We start from the raw sequence: 21,526 nt of genomic DNA, 5'->3' as shown, positions 1-21,526 counted from the left end.
CTATATAACGTACAACGTTATATACTATTACTATATAACGTATAACGTAATATACTATTACTATATAACGTATAACGTTATATACTATTACTATATAACGTATAACGTTATATACTATTACTATATAACGCATAACGTTATATACTATTACTATATAACGTATAGCCTTATATACTACTACTATATAACGTATAACGTTATATACTATTACTATATAACGTACAACGTTCTATACTGTTACTATATAACGTATAACGTTATATAGTATTGCCATATCACGTATAACGTTATATAATATTACTATATAACGTATAACGTTATATACTATTACTATATAACGTACAACGTTCTATACTGTTACTATATAACGTATAACGTTATATAGTATTGCCATATCACGTATAACGTTATATAATATTACTATATAACGTATAACGTTATATACTATTACTATATAACGTATAACGTTATATACTATTACTATATAACGTATAACGTTATATACTATTACTATATAACGTACAACGTTCTATACTGTTACTATATAACGTATAACGTTATATAGTGTTGCCATATCACGTATAACGTTATATACTATTACTATATAACGTATAACGTAATATACTATTACTATATAACGTATAACGTTATATACTATTACTATATAACGCATAACGTTATATACTATTACTATATAACGCATAACGTTATATACTATTACTATATAACGTATAACGTTATATACTATTACTATATAACGTATAACGTTATATACTATTACTATATAACGCATAACGTTATATACTATTACTATATAACGTATAACGTTATATACTATTACTATATAACGTATAACGTTATATACTATTACTATATAACGTATAACGTAATATACTATTACTATATAACGTATAACGTTATATACTATTACTATATAACGTATAACGTTATATACTATTACTATATAACGCATAACGTTATATACTATTACTATATAACGTATAGCCTTATATACTATTACTATATAACGTATAGCCTTATATACTACTACTATATAACGTATAACGTTATATACTATTACTATATAACGTATAACGTTATATACTATTACTATATAACGTATAACGTTATATACTATTACTATATAACGTATAACGTTATATACTATTACTATATAACGTATAACGTTATATACTATTACTATATAACGTATAACGTTATATACTATTACTATATAACGTATAACGTTATATACTATTACTATATAACGTATAACGTTATATACTATTACTATATAACGTATAACGTTATATACTATTACTATATAACGTATAACGTTATATACTATTACTATATAACGCATAACGTTATATACTATTACTATATAACGGATAACGTTATATACTATTACTATATAACGTATAACGTTATATACTATAACTATATAACGTATAACGTAATATACTATTACTATATAACGTATAACGTTATATACTATTACTATATAACGTATAATGTTATATACTATTACTATATAACGTATAACGTTATATAGTATTGCCATATCACGTATAACGTTATATACTATTACTATATAACGTATAACGTTATATACTATTACTATATAACGTATAACGTTATATACTATTACTATATAACGTATAACGTTCTATACTGTTACTATATAACGTATAACGTTACATAGTATTGCCATATCACGTATAACGTTATATAATATTACTATATAACGTATAACGTTATATACTATTACTATATAACGTATGACGTTATATACTATTACTATATAACGTATAACGTTATATACTATTACTATATAACGTACAACGTTCTATACTGTTACTATATAACGTATAACGTTATATAGTGTTGCCATATCACGTATAACGTTATATAATATTACTATATAACGTATAACGTTATATACTATTACTATATAACGTACAACGTTCTATACTGTTACTATATAACGTATAACGTTATATAGTATTGCCATATCACGTATAACGTTATATAATATTACTATATAACGTATAACGTTATATACTATTACTATATAACGTATAACGTTATATACTATTACTATATAACGTATAACGTTATATACTATTACTATATAACGTATAACGTTATATACTATTACTATATAACGTATAACGTTATATACTATTACTATATAACGTATAACGTTATATACTATTACTATATAACGTATAACGTTATATACTATTACTATATAACGTATAACGTTATATACTATTACTATATAACGTATAACGTTATATAGTATTACTATATAACGTATAACGTTATATAGTATTGCCATATCACGTATAACGTTATATAATATTACTATATAACGTATAACGTTATATACAATTACTATATAACGTACAACGTTCTATACTATTACTATATAACGTATAAGGTTATATACTATTACTATATAACGTATAACGTTATATACTATTACTATATAACGCATAACGTTATATACTATTACTATATAACGTATAACGTTATATACTATTACTATATAACGTATAACGATATATACTATTACGTATTAATGTATAACGTTATATAATATTACGTAATAGCGTATAACGTTATATAATATTACTATACAACGTATAACGTTATATACTATTACTATATAACGTATAACGTTATATAATATTACTATATAACGTATAACGTTATATACTATTACTATAGAACGTATAACGTTATATAGTATTGCCATATCACGTATAACGTTATATAATATTACTATATAACGTATAACGTTATATACTATTACTATATAACGTATAACGTTATATACTATTACTATATAACGTATAACGTTATATACTATTACTATATAACGTATAACGTTATATACTATTACTATATATCGTATAACGTTATATACTATTACTATATAACGTATAACGTTATATACTATTACTATATAAAGTATAACGTTATATACTATTACTATATAACGTATAACGTAATATACTATTACTATATAACGTATAACGTTATATACTATTACTATATAACGTATAACGTTATATACTATTACTATATAACGCATAACGTTATATACTATTACTATATAACGTATAGCCTTATATACTACTACTATATAACGTATAACGTTATATACTATTACTATATAACGTACAACGTTCTATACTATTACTATATAACGTATAACGTTATATACTATTACTATATAACGTATAACGTTATATACTATTACTATATAACGTATAACGTTATATACTATTACTATATAACGTACAACGTTCTATACTGTTACTATATAACGTATAACGTTATATAGTGTTGCCATATCACGTATAACGTTATATAATATTACTATATAACGTATAACGTTATATTCTATTACTATATAACGTACAACGTTCTATACTGTTACTATATAACGTACAACGTTCTATACTGTTACTATATAACGTATAACGTTATATAGTATTGCCATATCACGTATAACGTTATATAATATTACTATATAACGTATAACGTTATATACTATTGCTATATAACGTATAACGTTATATACTATTACTATATAACGTATAACGTTATATACTATTACTATATAACGTATAACGTTATATACTATTACTATATAACGTATAACGTTATATACTATTACTATATAACGTATAACGTTATATACTATTACTATATAACGTATAACGTTATATACTATTACTATATAACGTATAACGTTATATACTATTACTATATAACGTATAACGTTATATACTATTACTATATAACGTTATACGTTATATAGTAATAGTATATAACGTATAACGTTATATAGTATTGCCATATCACGTATAACGTTATATAATATTACTATATAACGTATAACGTTATATACAATTACTATATAACGTACAACGTTCTATACTATTACTATATAACGTATAAGGTTATATACTATTACTATATAACGTATAACGTTATATACTATTACTATATAACGCATAACGTTATATACTATTACTATATAACGTATAACGTTATATACTATTACTATATAACGTATAACGATATATACTATTACGTATTAACGTATAACGTTATATACTATTACGTAATAGCGTATAACGTTATATAATATTACTATACAACGTATAACGTTATATACTATTACTATATAACGTATAACGTTATATAATATTACTATATAACGTATAACGTTATATACTATTACTATATAACGTATAACGTTATATAGTATTGCCATATCACGTATAACGTTATATAATATTACTATATAACGTATAACGTTATATACTATTACTATATAACGCATAACGTTATATACCATTACTATATAACGTATAACGTTATATACTATTACTATATAACGTATAACGTTATATACTATTACTATATAACGTATAACGTTATATACTATAACTATATAACGTGTAACGTTATATACTATTACTATATAACGTATAACGTTATATACTATTACTATATAACGTATAACGTAATATACTATTACTATATAACGTATAACGTTATATACTATTACTATATAACGTATAACGTTATATACTATTACTACATAACGCATAACGTTATATACTATTACTATATAACGTATAACGTTATATACTATTACTATATAACGTACAACGTTATATACTATTACTATATAACGTATAACGTTATATACTATTACTATATAACGTATAACGATATATACTATTACGTATTAACGTATAACGTTATATACTATTACGTAATAGCGTATAACGTTATATAATATTACTATACAACGTATAACGTTATATACTATTACTATATAACGTATAACGTTATATAATATTACTATATAACGTATAACGTTATATACTATTACTATATAACGTATAACGTTATATACTATTACTATATAACGTATAACGTTATATACTATAACTATATAACGTGTAACGTAATATACTATTACTATATAACGTATAACGTTATATACTATTACTATATAACGTATAACGTTATATACTATTACTACATAACGCATAACGTTATATACTATTACTATATAACGTATAACGTTATATACTATTACTATATAACGTATAACGTTATATACTATTACTACATAACGTATAACGTTATATAGTATTGCCATATCACGTATAACGTTATATAATATTACTATATAACGTATAACGTTATATACTATTACTATATAACGTATAACGATATATACTATTACGTATTAACGTATAACGTTATATACTATTACTATATAACTTATAACGTTATATACTATTACTATATAACGTATAACGTTATATACTATTACTATATAACGTATAACGTTATATACTATTACTATATAACGTATAACGTTATATACTATTACTATATAACGTATAACGTTATATAGTATTGCCATATCACGTATAACGTTATATAATATTACTATATAACGTATAACGTTATATACTATTACTATATAACGTATAACGTTATATACTATTACTATATAACGTATAACGTTATATACTATTACTATATAACGCATAACGTTATATACTATTACTATACAACGTATAACGTTATATACTATTACTATATAACGTATAACGTTATATACTATTACTATATAACGTATAACGTAATATACTATTACTATATAACGTATAACGTTATATACTATTACTATATAACGTATAATGTTATATACTATTACTATATAACGTATAACGTTATATAGTATTGCCATATCACGTATAACGTTATATAATATTACTATATAACGTATAACGTTATATACTATTACTATATAACGTATAACGTTATATACTATTACTATATAACGTATAACGTTATATACTATTACTATATAACGTATAACGTTATATACTATTACTATATAACGTATAACGTTATATACTATTACTATATAACGTATAACGTTATATACTATTACTATATAACGTACAACGTTCTATACTGTTACTATATAACGTATAACGTTATATAGTGTTGCCATATCACGTATAACGTTATATAATATTACTATATAACGTATAACGTTATATTCTATTACTATATAACGTACAACGTTCTATACTGTTACTATATAACGTACAACATTCTATACTGTTACTATATAACGTATAACGTTATATAGTATTGCCATATCACGTATAACGTTATATAATATTACTATATAACGTATAACGTTATATACTATTACTATATAACGTATAACGTTATATACTATTACCATATAACGTATAACGTTATATACTATTACTATATAACGTATAACGTTATATACTATTACTATATAACGTATAACGTTATATAGTATTACTATATAACGTATAACGTTATATAGTATTGCCATATCACGTATAACGTTATATAATATTACTATATAACGTATAACGTTATATACAATTACTATATAACGTACAACGTTCTATACTATTACTATATAACGTATAAGGTTATATACTATTACTATATAACGTATAACGTTATATACTATTACTATATAACGCATAACGTTATATACTATTACTATATAACGTATAACGTTATATACTATTACTATATAACGTATAACGATATATACTATTACGTATTAATGTATAACGTTATATACTATTACGTAATAGCGTATAACGTTATATAATATTACTATACAACGTATAACGTTATATACTATTACTATATAACGTATAACGTTATATAATATTACTATATAACGTATAACGTTATATACTATTACTATATAACGTATAACGTTATATAGTATTGCCATAGCACGTATAACGTTATATAATATTACTATATAACGTATAACGTTATATACTATTACTATATAACGTATAACGTTATATACTATTACTATATAACGTATAACGTTATATACTATTACTATATAACGTATAACGTTATATACTATTACTATATATCGTATAACGTTATATACTATTACTATATAACGTATAACGTTATATACTATTACTATATAAAGTATAACGTTATATACTATTACTATATAACGTATAACGTAATATACTATTACTATATAACGTATAACGTTATATACTATTACTATATAACGTATAACGTTATATACTATTACTATATAACGCATAACGTTATATACTATTACTATATAACGTATAGCCTTATATACTACTACTATATAACGTATAACGTTATATACTATTACTATATAACGTACAACGTTCTATACTGTTACTATATAACGTATAACGTTATATAGTATTGCCATATCACGTATAACGTTATATAATATTACTATATAACGTATAACGTTATATACTATTACTATATAACGTACAACGTTCTATACTGTTACTATATAACGTATAACGTTATATAGTATTGCCATATCACGTATAACGTTATATAATATTACTATATAACGTATAACGTTATATACTATTACTATATAACGTATAACGTTATATACTATTACTATATAACGTATAACGTTATATACTATTACTATATAACGTACAACGTTCTATACTGTTACTATATAACGTATAACGTTATATAGTGTTGCCATATCACGTATAACGTTATATACTATTACTATATAACGTATAACGTAATATACTATTACTATATAACGTATAACGTTATATACTATTACTATATAACGCATAACGTTATATACTATTACTATATAACGCATAACGTTATATACTATTACTATATAACGTATAACGTTATATACTATTACTATATAACGTATAACGTTATATACTATTACTATATAACGCATAACGTTATATACTATTACTATATAACGTATAACGTTATATACTATTACTATATAACGTATAACGTTATATACTATTACTATATAACGTATAACGTAATATACTATTACTATATAACGTATAACGTTATATACTATTACTATATAACGTATAACGTTATATACTATTACTATATAACGCATAACGTTATATACTATTACTATATAACGTGTAACGTTATATACTATTACTATATAACGTATAACGTTATATACTATTACTATATAACGTATAACGTAATATACTATTACTATATAACGTATAACGTTATATACTATTACTATATAACGTATAACGTTATATACTATTACTACATAACGCATAACGTTATATACTATTACTATATAACGTATAACGTTATATACTATTACTATATAACGCATAACGTTATATACTATTACTATATAACGTATAGCCTTATATACTACTACTATATAACGTATAACGTTATATACTACTACTATATAACGTATAACGTAATATACTATTACTATATAACGTATAACGTTATATACTATTACTATATAACGTATAATGTTATATACTATTACTATATAACGTATAACGTTATATAGTATTGCCATATCACGTATAACGTTATATAATATTACTATATAACGTATAACGTTATATACTATTACTATATAACGTATAACGTTATATACTATTACTATATAACGTATAACGTTATATACTATTACTATATAACGTACAACGTTCTATACTGTTACTATATAACGTATAACGTTATATAGTGTTGCCATATCACGTATAACGTTATATACTATTACTATATAACGTATAACGTAATATACTATTACTATATAACGTATAACGTTATATACTATTACTATATAACGCATAACGTTATATACTATTACTATATAACGCATAACGTTATATACTATTACTATATAACGTATAACGTTATATACTATTACTATATAACGTATAACGTTATATACTATTACTATATAACGCATAACGTTATATACTATTACTATATAACGTATAACGTTATATACTATTACTATATAACGTATAATGTTATATACTATTACTATATAACGTATAACGTTATATAGTATTGCCATATCACGTATAACGTTATATACTATTACTATATAACGTATAACGTTATATACTATTACTATATAACGTATAACGTTATATACTATTACTATATAACGTATAACGTTCTATACTGTTACTATATAACGTATAACGTTATATAGTATTGCCATATCACGTATAACGTTATATAATATTACTATATAACGTATAACGTTATATACTATTACTATATAACGTATAACGTTATATACTATTACTATATAACGTATAACGTTATATACTATTACTATATAACGTACAACGTTCTATACTGTTACTATATAACGTATAACGTTATATAGTGTTGCCATATCACGTATAACGTTATATAATATTACTATATAACGTATAACGTTATATACTATTACTATATAACGTACAACGTTCTATACAGTTACTATATAACGTATAACGTTATATAGTATTGCCATATCACGTATAACGTTATATAATATTACTATATAACGTATAACGTTATATACTATTACTATATAACGTATAACGTTATATACTATTACTATATAACGTATAACGTTATATACTATTACTATATAACGTATAACGTTATATACTATTACTATATAACGTATAACGTTATATACTATTACTATATAACGTATAACGTTATATACTATTACTATATAACGTATAACGTTATATACTATTACTATATAACGCATAACGTTATATACTATTACTATATAACGTATAACGTTATATACTATTACTATATAACGTATAACGATATATACTATTACGTATTAATGTATAACGTTATATACTATTACGTAATAGCGTATAACGTTATATAATATTACTATACAACGTATAACGTTATATACTATTACTATATAACGTGTAACGTTATATACTATTACTATATAACGCATAACGTTATATACTATTACTATATAACGTATAACGTTATATACTATTACTATATAACGTATAACGATATATACTATTACGTATTAATGTATAACGTTATATACTATTACGTAATAGCGTATAACGTTATATAATATTACTATACAACGTATAACGTTATATACTATTACTATATAACGTATAACGTTATATACTATTACTATATAACGTATAACGTTATATACTATTACTATATAACGTATAACGTTATATACTATTACTATATAACGTATAACGTTATATACTATTACTATATAACGCATAACGTTATATACTATTACTATACAACGTATAACGTTATATACTATTACTATATAACGTATAACGTTATATACTATTACTATATAACGTATAACGTAATATACTATTACTATATAACGTATAACGTTATATACTATTACTATATAACGTATAATGTTATATACTATTACTATATAACGTATAACGTTATATAGTATTGCCATATCACGTATAACGTTATATAATATTACTATATAACGTATAACGTTATATACTATTACTATATAACGTATAACGTTATATACTATTACTATATAACGTATAACGTTATATACTATTACTATATAACGTATAACGTTATATACTATTACTATATAACGTATAACGTTATATACTATTACTATATAACGTACAACGTTCTATACTGTTACTATATAACGTATAACGTTATATAGTGTTGCCATATCACGTATAACGTTATATAATATTACTATATAACGTATAACGTTATATTCTATTACTATATAACGTACAACGTTCTATACTGTTACTATATAACGTACAACATTCTATACTGTTACTATATAACGTATAACGTTATATAGTATTGCCATATCACGTATAACGTTATATAATATTACTATATAACGTATAACGTTATATACTATTACTATATAACGTATAACGTTATATACTATTACTATATAACGTATAACGTTATATACTATTACTATATAACGTATAACGTTATATACTATTACTATATAACGTATAACGTTATATACTATTACTATATAACGTATAACGTTATATACTATTACTATATAACGTATAACGTTATATACTATTACTATATAACGTATAACGTTATATACTATTACTATATAACGTTATACGTTATATAGTAATACTATATAACGTATAACGTTATATAGTATTGCCATATCACGTATAACGTTATATAATATTACTATATAACGTATAACGTTATATACAATTACTATATAACGTACAACGTTCTATACTATTACTATATAACGTATAAGGTTATATACTATTACTATATAACGTATAACGTTATATACTATTACTATATAACGCATAACGTTATATACTATTACTATATAACGTATAACGTTATATACTATTACTATATAACGTATAACGATATATACTATTACGTATTAATGTATAACGTTATATACTATTACGTAATAGCGTATAACGTTATATAATATTACTATACAACGTATAACGTTATATACTATTACTATATAACGTATAACGTTATATAATATTACTATATAACGTATAACGTTATATACTATTACTATATAACGTATAACGTTATATACTATTACTATATAACGTATAACGTTATATAGTATTGCCATAGCACGTATAACGTTATATAATATTACTATATAACGTATAACGTTATATACTATTACTATATAACGTATAACGTTATATACTATTACTATATAACGTATAACGTTATATACTATTACTATATAACGTATAACGTTATATACTATTACTATATATCGTATAACGTTATATACTATTACTATATAACGTATAACGTTATATACTATTACTATATAAAGTATAACGTTATATACTATTACTATATAACGTATAACGTAATATACTATTACTATATAACGTATAACGTTATATACTATTACTATATAACGTATAACGTTATATACTATTACTATATAACGCATAACGTTATATACTATTACTATATAACGTATAGCCTTATATACTACTACTATATAACGTATAACGTTATATACTATTACTATATAACGTACAACGTTCTATACTGTTACTATATAACGTATAACGTTATATAGTATTGCCATATCACGTATAACGTTATATAATATTACTATATAACGTATAACGTTATATACTATTACTATATAACGTACAACGTTCTATACTGTTACTATATAACGTATAACGTTATATAGTATTGCCATATCTCGTATAACGTTATATAATATTACTATATAACGTATAACGTTATATACTATTACTATATAACGTATAACGTTATATACTATTACTATATAACGTATAACGTTATATACTATTACTATATAACGTACAACGTTCTATACTGTTACTATATAACGTATAACGTTATATAGTGTTGCCATATCACGTATAACGTTATATACTATTACTATATAACGTATAACGTAATATACTATTACTATATAACGTATAACGTTATATACTATTACTATATAACGCATAACGTTATATACTATTACTATATAACGCATAACGTTATATACTATTACTATATAACGTATAACGTTATATACTATTACTATATAACGTATAACGTTATATACTATTACTATATAACGTATAACGTTATATACTATTACTATATAACGTATAACGTTATATAGTATTGCCATATCACGTATAACGTTATATAATATTACTATATAACGTATAACGTTATATACAATTACTATATAACGTACAACGTTCTATACTATTACTATATAACGTATAAGGTTATATACTATTACTATATAACGTATAACGTTATATACTATTACTATATAACGCATAACGTTATATACTATTACTATATAACGCATAACGTTATATACTATTACTATATAACGTATAACGTTATATACTATTACTATATAACGTATAACGATATATACTATTACGTATTAATGTATAACGTTATATACTATTACGTAATAGCGTATAACGTTATATAATATTACTATACAACGTATAACGTTATATACTATTACTATATAACGTATAACGTTATATAATATTACTATATAACGTATAACGTTATATACTATTACTATATAACGTATAACGTTATATAGTATTGCCATAGCACGTATAACGTTATATAATATTACTATATAACGTATAACGTTATATACTATTACTATATAACGTATAACGTTATATACTATTACTATATAACGTATAACGTTATATACTATTACTATATAACGTATAACGTTATATACTATTACTATATATCGTTATACGTTATATAGTAATAGTATATAACGTTATACGTTATATACTATTACTATATAAAGTATAACGTTATATACTATTACTATATAACGTATAACGTAATATACTATTACTATATAACGTATAACGTTATATACTATTACTATATAACGTATAACGTTATATACTATTACTATATAACGCATAACGTTATATACTATTACTATATAACGTATAGCCTTATATACTACTACTATATAACGTATAACGTTATATACTATTACTATATAACGTACAACGTTCTATACTATTACTATATAACGTATAACGTTATATACTATTACTATATAACGTATAACGTTATATACTATTACTATATAACGTATAACGTTATATACTATTACTATATAACGTATAACGTTATATACTATTACTATATAACGTATAACGTTATATACTATAACTATATAACGTATAACGTAATATACTATTACTATATAACGTATAACGTTATATACTATTACTATATAACGTATAATGTTATATACTATTACTATATAACGTATAACGTTATATAGTATTGCCATATCACGTATAACGTTATATAATATTACTATATAACGTATAACGTTACATACTATTACTATATAACGTATAACGTTATATACTATTACTATATAACGTATAACGTTATATACTATTACTATATAACGTATAACGTTATATACTATTACTATATAACGTACAACGTTCTATACTGTTACTATATAACGTATAACGTTATATAGTATTGCCATATCACGTATAACGTTATATAATATTACTATATAACGTATAACGTTATATACTATTACTATATAACGTACAACGTTCTATACTGTTACTATATAACGTATAACGTTATATAGTATTGCCATATCACGTATAACGTTATATAATATTACTATATAACGTATAACGTTATATACTATTACTATATAACGTATAACGTTATATACTATTACTATATAACGTATAACGTTATATACTATTACTATATAACGTACAACGTTCTATACTGTTACTATATAACGTATAACGTTATATAGTGTTGCCATATCACGTATAACGTTATATAATATTACTATATAACGTATAACGTTATATACTATTACTATATAACGTACAACGTTCTATACTGTTACTATATAACGTATAACGTTATATAGTATTGCCATATCACGTATAACGTTATATAATATTACTATATAACGTATAACGTTATATACTATTACTATATAACGTATAACGTTATATACTATTACTATATAACGTATAACGTTATATACTATTACTATATAACGTATAACGTTATATACTATTACTATATAACGTATAACGTTATATACTATTACTATATAACGTATAACGTTATATACTATTACTATATAACGTATAACGTTATATACTATTACTATATAACGTATAACGTTATATACTATTACTATATAACGTATAACGTTATATACTATTACTATATAACGTATAACGTTATATAGTATTACTATATAACGTATAACGTTATATAGTATTGCCATATCACGTATAACGTTATATAATATTACTATATAACGTATAACGTTATATACAATTACTATATAACGTACAACGTTCTATACTATTACTATATAACGTATAAGGTTATATACTATTACTATATAACGTATAACGTTATATACTATTACTATATAACGCATAACGTTATATACTATTACTATATAACGTATAACGTTATATACTATTACTATATAACGTATAACGATATATACTATTACGTATTAATGTATAACGTTATATACTATTACGTAATAGCGTATAACGTTATATAATATTACTATACAACGTATAACGTTATATACTATTACTATATAACGTATAACGTTATATACTATTACTATATAACGTATAACGTTATATACTATTACTATATAACGTATAACGTTATATACTATTACTATATATCGTATAACGTTATATACTATTACTATATAACGTATAACGTAATATACTATTGCCATATCACGTATAACGTTATATAATATTACTATATAACGTATAACGTTATATACAATTACTATATAACGTACAACGTTCTATACTATTACTATATAACGTATAACGTTATATACTATTACTATATAACGTATAACGTTATATACTATTACTATATAACGTATAACGTTATATACTATTACTATATATCGTATAACGTTATATACTATTACTATATAACGTATAACGTTATATACTATTACTATATAAAGTATAACGTTATATACTATTACGTAATAGCGTATAACGTTATATAATATTACTATACAACGTATAACGTTATATACTATTACTATATAACGTATAACGTTATATACTATTACTATATAACGTATAACGTTATATACTATTACTATATAACGTATAACGTTATATACTATTACTATATAACGTATAACGTTATATACTATTACTATATAACGCATAACGTTATATACTATTACTATACAACGTATAACGTTATATACTATTACTATATAACGTATAACGTTATATACTATTACTATATAACGTATAACGTAATATACTATTACTATATAACGTATAACGTTATATACTATTACAATATAACGTATAATGTTATATACTATTACTATATAACGTATAACGTTATATAGTATTGCCATATCACGTATAACGTTATATAATATTACTATATAACGTATAACGTTATATACTATTACTATATAACGTATAACGTTATATACTATTACTATATAACGTATAACGTTATATACTATTACTATATAACGTATAACGTTATATACTATTACTATATAACGTATAACGTTATATACTATTACTATATAACGTACAACGTTCTATACTGTTACTATATAACGTATAACGTTATATAATATTACTATATAACGTATAACGTTATATTCTATTACTATATAACGTACAACGTTCTATACTGTTACTATATAACGTACAACGTTCTATACTGTTACTATATAACGTATAACGTTATATAGTATTGCCATATCACGTATAACGTTATATAATATTACTATATAACGTATAACGTTATATACTATTGCTATATAACGTATAACGTTATATACTATTACTATATAACGTATAACGTTATATACTATTACTATATAACGTATAACGTTATATACTATTACTATATAACGTATAACGTTATATACTATTACTATATAACGTATAACGTTATATACTATTACTATATAACGTATAACGTTATATACTATTACTATATAACGTATATCGTTATATACTATTACTATATAACGTATAACGTTATATACTATTACTATATAACGTATAACGTTATATAGTATTACTATATAACGTATAACGTTATATAGTATTGCCATATCACGTATAACGTTATATAATATTACTATATAACGTATAACGTTATATACAATTACTATATAACGTACAACGTTCTATACTATTACTATATAACGTATAAGGTTATATACTATTACTATATAACGTATAACGTTATATACTATTACTATATAACGCATAACGTTATATACTATTACTATATAACGTATAACGTTATATACTATTACTATATAACGTATAACGATATATACTATTACGTATTAACGTATAACGTTATATACTATTACGTAATAGCGTATAACGTTATATAATACTACTATACAACGTATAACGTTATATACTATTACTATATAACGTATAACGTTATATAATATTACTATATAACGTATAACGTTATATACTATTACTATATAACGTATAACGTTATATAGTATTGCCATATCACGTATAACGTTATATAATATTACTATATAACGTATAACGTTATATACTATTACTATATAACGCATAACGTTATATACTATTACTATATAACGTATAACGTTATATACTATTACTATATAACGTATAACGTTATATACTATTACTATATAACGTATAACGTTATATACTATAACTATATAACGTGTAACGTTATATACTATTACTATATAACGTATAACGTTATATACTATTACTATATAACGTATAACGTAATATACTATTACTATATAACGTATAACGTTATATACTATTACTATATAACGTATAACGTTATATACTATTACTACATAACGCATAACGTTATATACTATTACTATATAACGTATAACGTTATATACTATTACTATATAACGTACAACGTTATATACTATTACTATATAACGTATAACGTTATATACTATTACTATATAACGTATAACGATATATACTATTACGTATTAACGTATAACGTTATATACTATTACGTAATAGCGTATAACGTTATATAATATTACTATACAACGTATAACGTTATATACTATTACTATATAACGTATAACGTTATATAATATTACTATATAACGTATAACGTTATATACTATTACTATATAACGTATAACGTTATATACTATTACTATATAACGTATAACGTTATATACTATAACTATATAACGTGTAACGTAATATACTATTACTATATAACGTATAACGTTATATACTATTACTATATAACGTATAACGTTATATACTATTACTACATAACGCATAACGTTATATACTATTACTATATAACGTATAACGTTATATACTATTACTATATAACGTATAACGTTATATACTATTACTACATAACGTATAACGTTATATAGTATTGCCATATCACGTATAACGTTATATAATATTACTATATAACGTATAACGTTATATACTATTACTATATAACGTATAACGATATATACTATTACGTATTAACGTATAACGTTATATACTATTACTATATAACTTATAACGTTATATACTATTACTATATAACGTATAACGTTATATACTATTACTATATAACGTATAACGTTATATACTATTACTATATAACGTATAACGTTATATACTATTACTATATAACGTTATACGTTATATAGTATTGCCATATCACGTATAACGTTATATAATATTACTATATAACGTATAACGTTATATACTATTACTATATAACGTATAACGTTATATACTATTACTATATAACGTATAACGTTATATACTATTACTATATAACGCATAACGTTATATACTATTACTATACAACGTATAACGTTATATACTATTACTATATAACGTATAACGTTATATACTATTACTATATAACGTATAACGTAATATACTATTACTATATAACGTATAACGTTATATACTATTACTATATAACGTATAATGTTATATACTATTACTATATAACGTATAACGTTATATAGTATTGCCATATCACGTATAACGTTATATAATATTACTATATAACGTATAACGTTATATACTATTACTATATAACGTATAACGTTATATACTATTACTATATAACGTATAACGTTATATACTATTACTATATAACGTATAACGTTATATACTATTACTATATAACGTATAACGTTATATACTATTACTATATAACGTATAACGTTATATACTATTACTATATAACGTACAACGTTCTATACTGTTACTATATAACGTATAACGTTATATAGTGTTGCCATATCACGTATAACGTTATATAATATTACTATATAACGTATAACGTTATATTCTATTACTATATAACGTACAACGTTCTATACTGTTACTATATAACGTACAACATTCTATACTGTTACTATATAACGTATAACGTTATATAGTATTGCCATATCACGTATAACGTTATATAATATTACTATATAACGTATAACGTTATATACTATTACTATATAACGTATAACGTTATATACTATTACTATATAACGTATAACGTTATATACTATTACTATATAACGTATAACGTTATATACTATTACCATATAACGTATAACGTTATATACTATTACCATATAACGTATAACGTTATATACTATTACTATATAACGTATAACGTTATATAGTATTACTATATAACGTATAACGTTATATAGTATTGCCATATCACGTATAACGTTATATAATATTACTATATAACGTATAACGTTATATACAATTACTATATAACGTACAACGTTCTATACTATTACTATATAACGTATAAGGTTATATACTATTACTATATAACGTATAACGTTATATACTATTACTATATAACGCATAACGTTATATACTATTACTATATAACGTATAACGTTATATACTATTACTATATAACGTATAACGATATATACTATTACGTATTAATGTATAACGTTATATACTATTACGTAATAGCGTATAACGTTATATAATATTACTATACAACGTATAACGTTATATACTATTACTATATAACGTATAACGTTATATAATATTACTATATAACGTATAACGTTATATACTATTACTATATAACGTATAACGTTATATAGTATTGCCATAGCACGTATAACGTTATATAATATTACTATATAACGTATAACGTTATATACTATTACTATATAACGTATAACGTTATATACTATTACTATATAACGTATAACGTTATATACTATTACTATATAACGTATAACGTTATATACTATTACTATATATCGTATAACGTTATATACTATTACTATATAACGTATAACGTTATATACTATTACTATATAAAGTATAACGTTATATACTATTACTATATAACGTATAACGTAATATACTATTACTATATAACGTATAACGTTATATACTATTACTATATAACGTATAACGTTATATACTATTACTATATAACGCATAACGTTATATACTATTACTATATAACGTATAGCCTTATATACTACTACTATATAACGTATAACGTTATATACTATTACTATATAACGTACAACGTTCTATACTGTTACTATATAACGTATAACGTTATATAGTATTGCCATATCACGTATAACGTTATATAATATTACTATATAACGTATAACGTTATATACTATTACTATATAACGTACAACGTTCTATACTGTTACTATATAACGTTATACGTTATATAGTATTGCCATATCACGTATAACGTTATATAATATTACTATATAACGTATAACGTTATATACTATTACTATATAACGTATAACGTTATATACTATTACTATATAACGTATAACGTTATATACTATTACTATATAACGTACAACGTTCTATACTGTTACTATATAACGTATAACGTTATATAGTGTTGCCATATCACGTATAACGTTATATACTATTACTATATAACGTATAACGTAATATACTATTACTATATAACGTATAACGTTATATACTATTACTATATAACGCATAACGTTATATACTATTACTATATAACGCATAACGTTATATACTATTACTATATAACGTATAACGTTATATACTATTACTATATAACGTATAACGTTATATACTATTACTATATAACGCATAACGTTATATACTATTACTATATAACGTATAACGTTATATACTATTACTATATAACGTATAACGTTATATACTATTACTATATAACGTATAACGTAATATACTATTACTATATAACGTATAACGTTATATACTATTACTATATAACGTATAACGTTATATACTATTACTATATAACGCATAACGTTATATACTATTACTATATAACGTATAGCCTTATATACTACTACTATATAACGTATAACGTTATATACTACTACTATATAACGTATAACGTAATATACTATTACTATATAACGTATAACGTTATATACTATTACTATATAACGTATAATGTTATATACTATTACTATATAACGTATAACGTTATATAGTATTGCCATATCACGTATAACGTTATATACTATTACTATATAACGTATAACGTTATATACTATTACTATATAACGTATAACGTTATATACTATTACTATATAACGTATAACGTTCTATACTGTTACTATATAACGTATAACGTTATATAGTATTGCCATATCACGTATAACGTTATATAATATTACTATATAACGTATAACGTTATATACTATTACTATATAACGTATAACGTTATATACTATTACTATATAACGTATAACGTTATATACTATTACTATATAACGTACAACGTTCTATACTGTTACTATATAACGTATAACGTTATATAGTGTTGCCATATCACGTATAACGTTATATAATATTACTATATAACGTATAACGTTATATACTATTACTATATAACGTACAACGTTCTATACTGTTACTATATAGCGTATAACGTTATATAGTATTGCCATATCACGTATAACGTTATATAATATTACTATATAACGTATAAC

This window comes from Bombus terrestris, chromosome 18 (genome assembly GCF_910591885.1).
Source record: "Bombus terrestris chromosome 18, iyBomTerr1.2, whole genome shotgun sequence".
Classification (NCBI taxonomy): domain Eukaryota; kingdom Metazoa; phylum Arthropoda; class Insecta; order Hymenoptera; family Apidae; genus Bombus; species Bombus terrestris.
Note: the sequence above shows the minus strand (reverse complement) of the source record.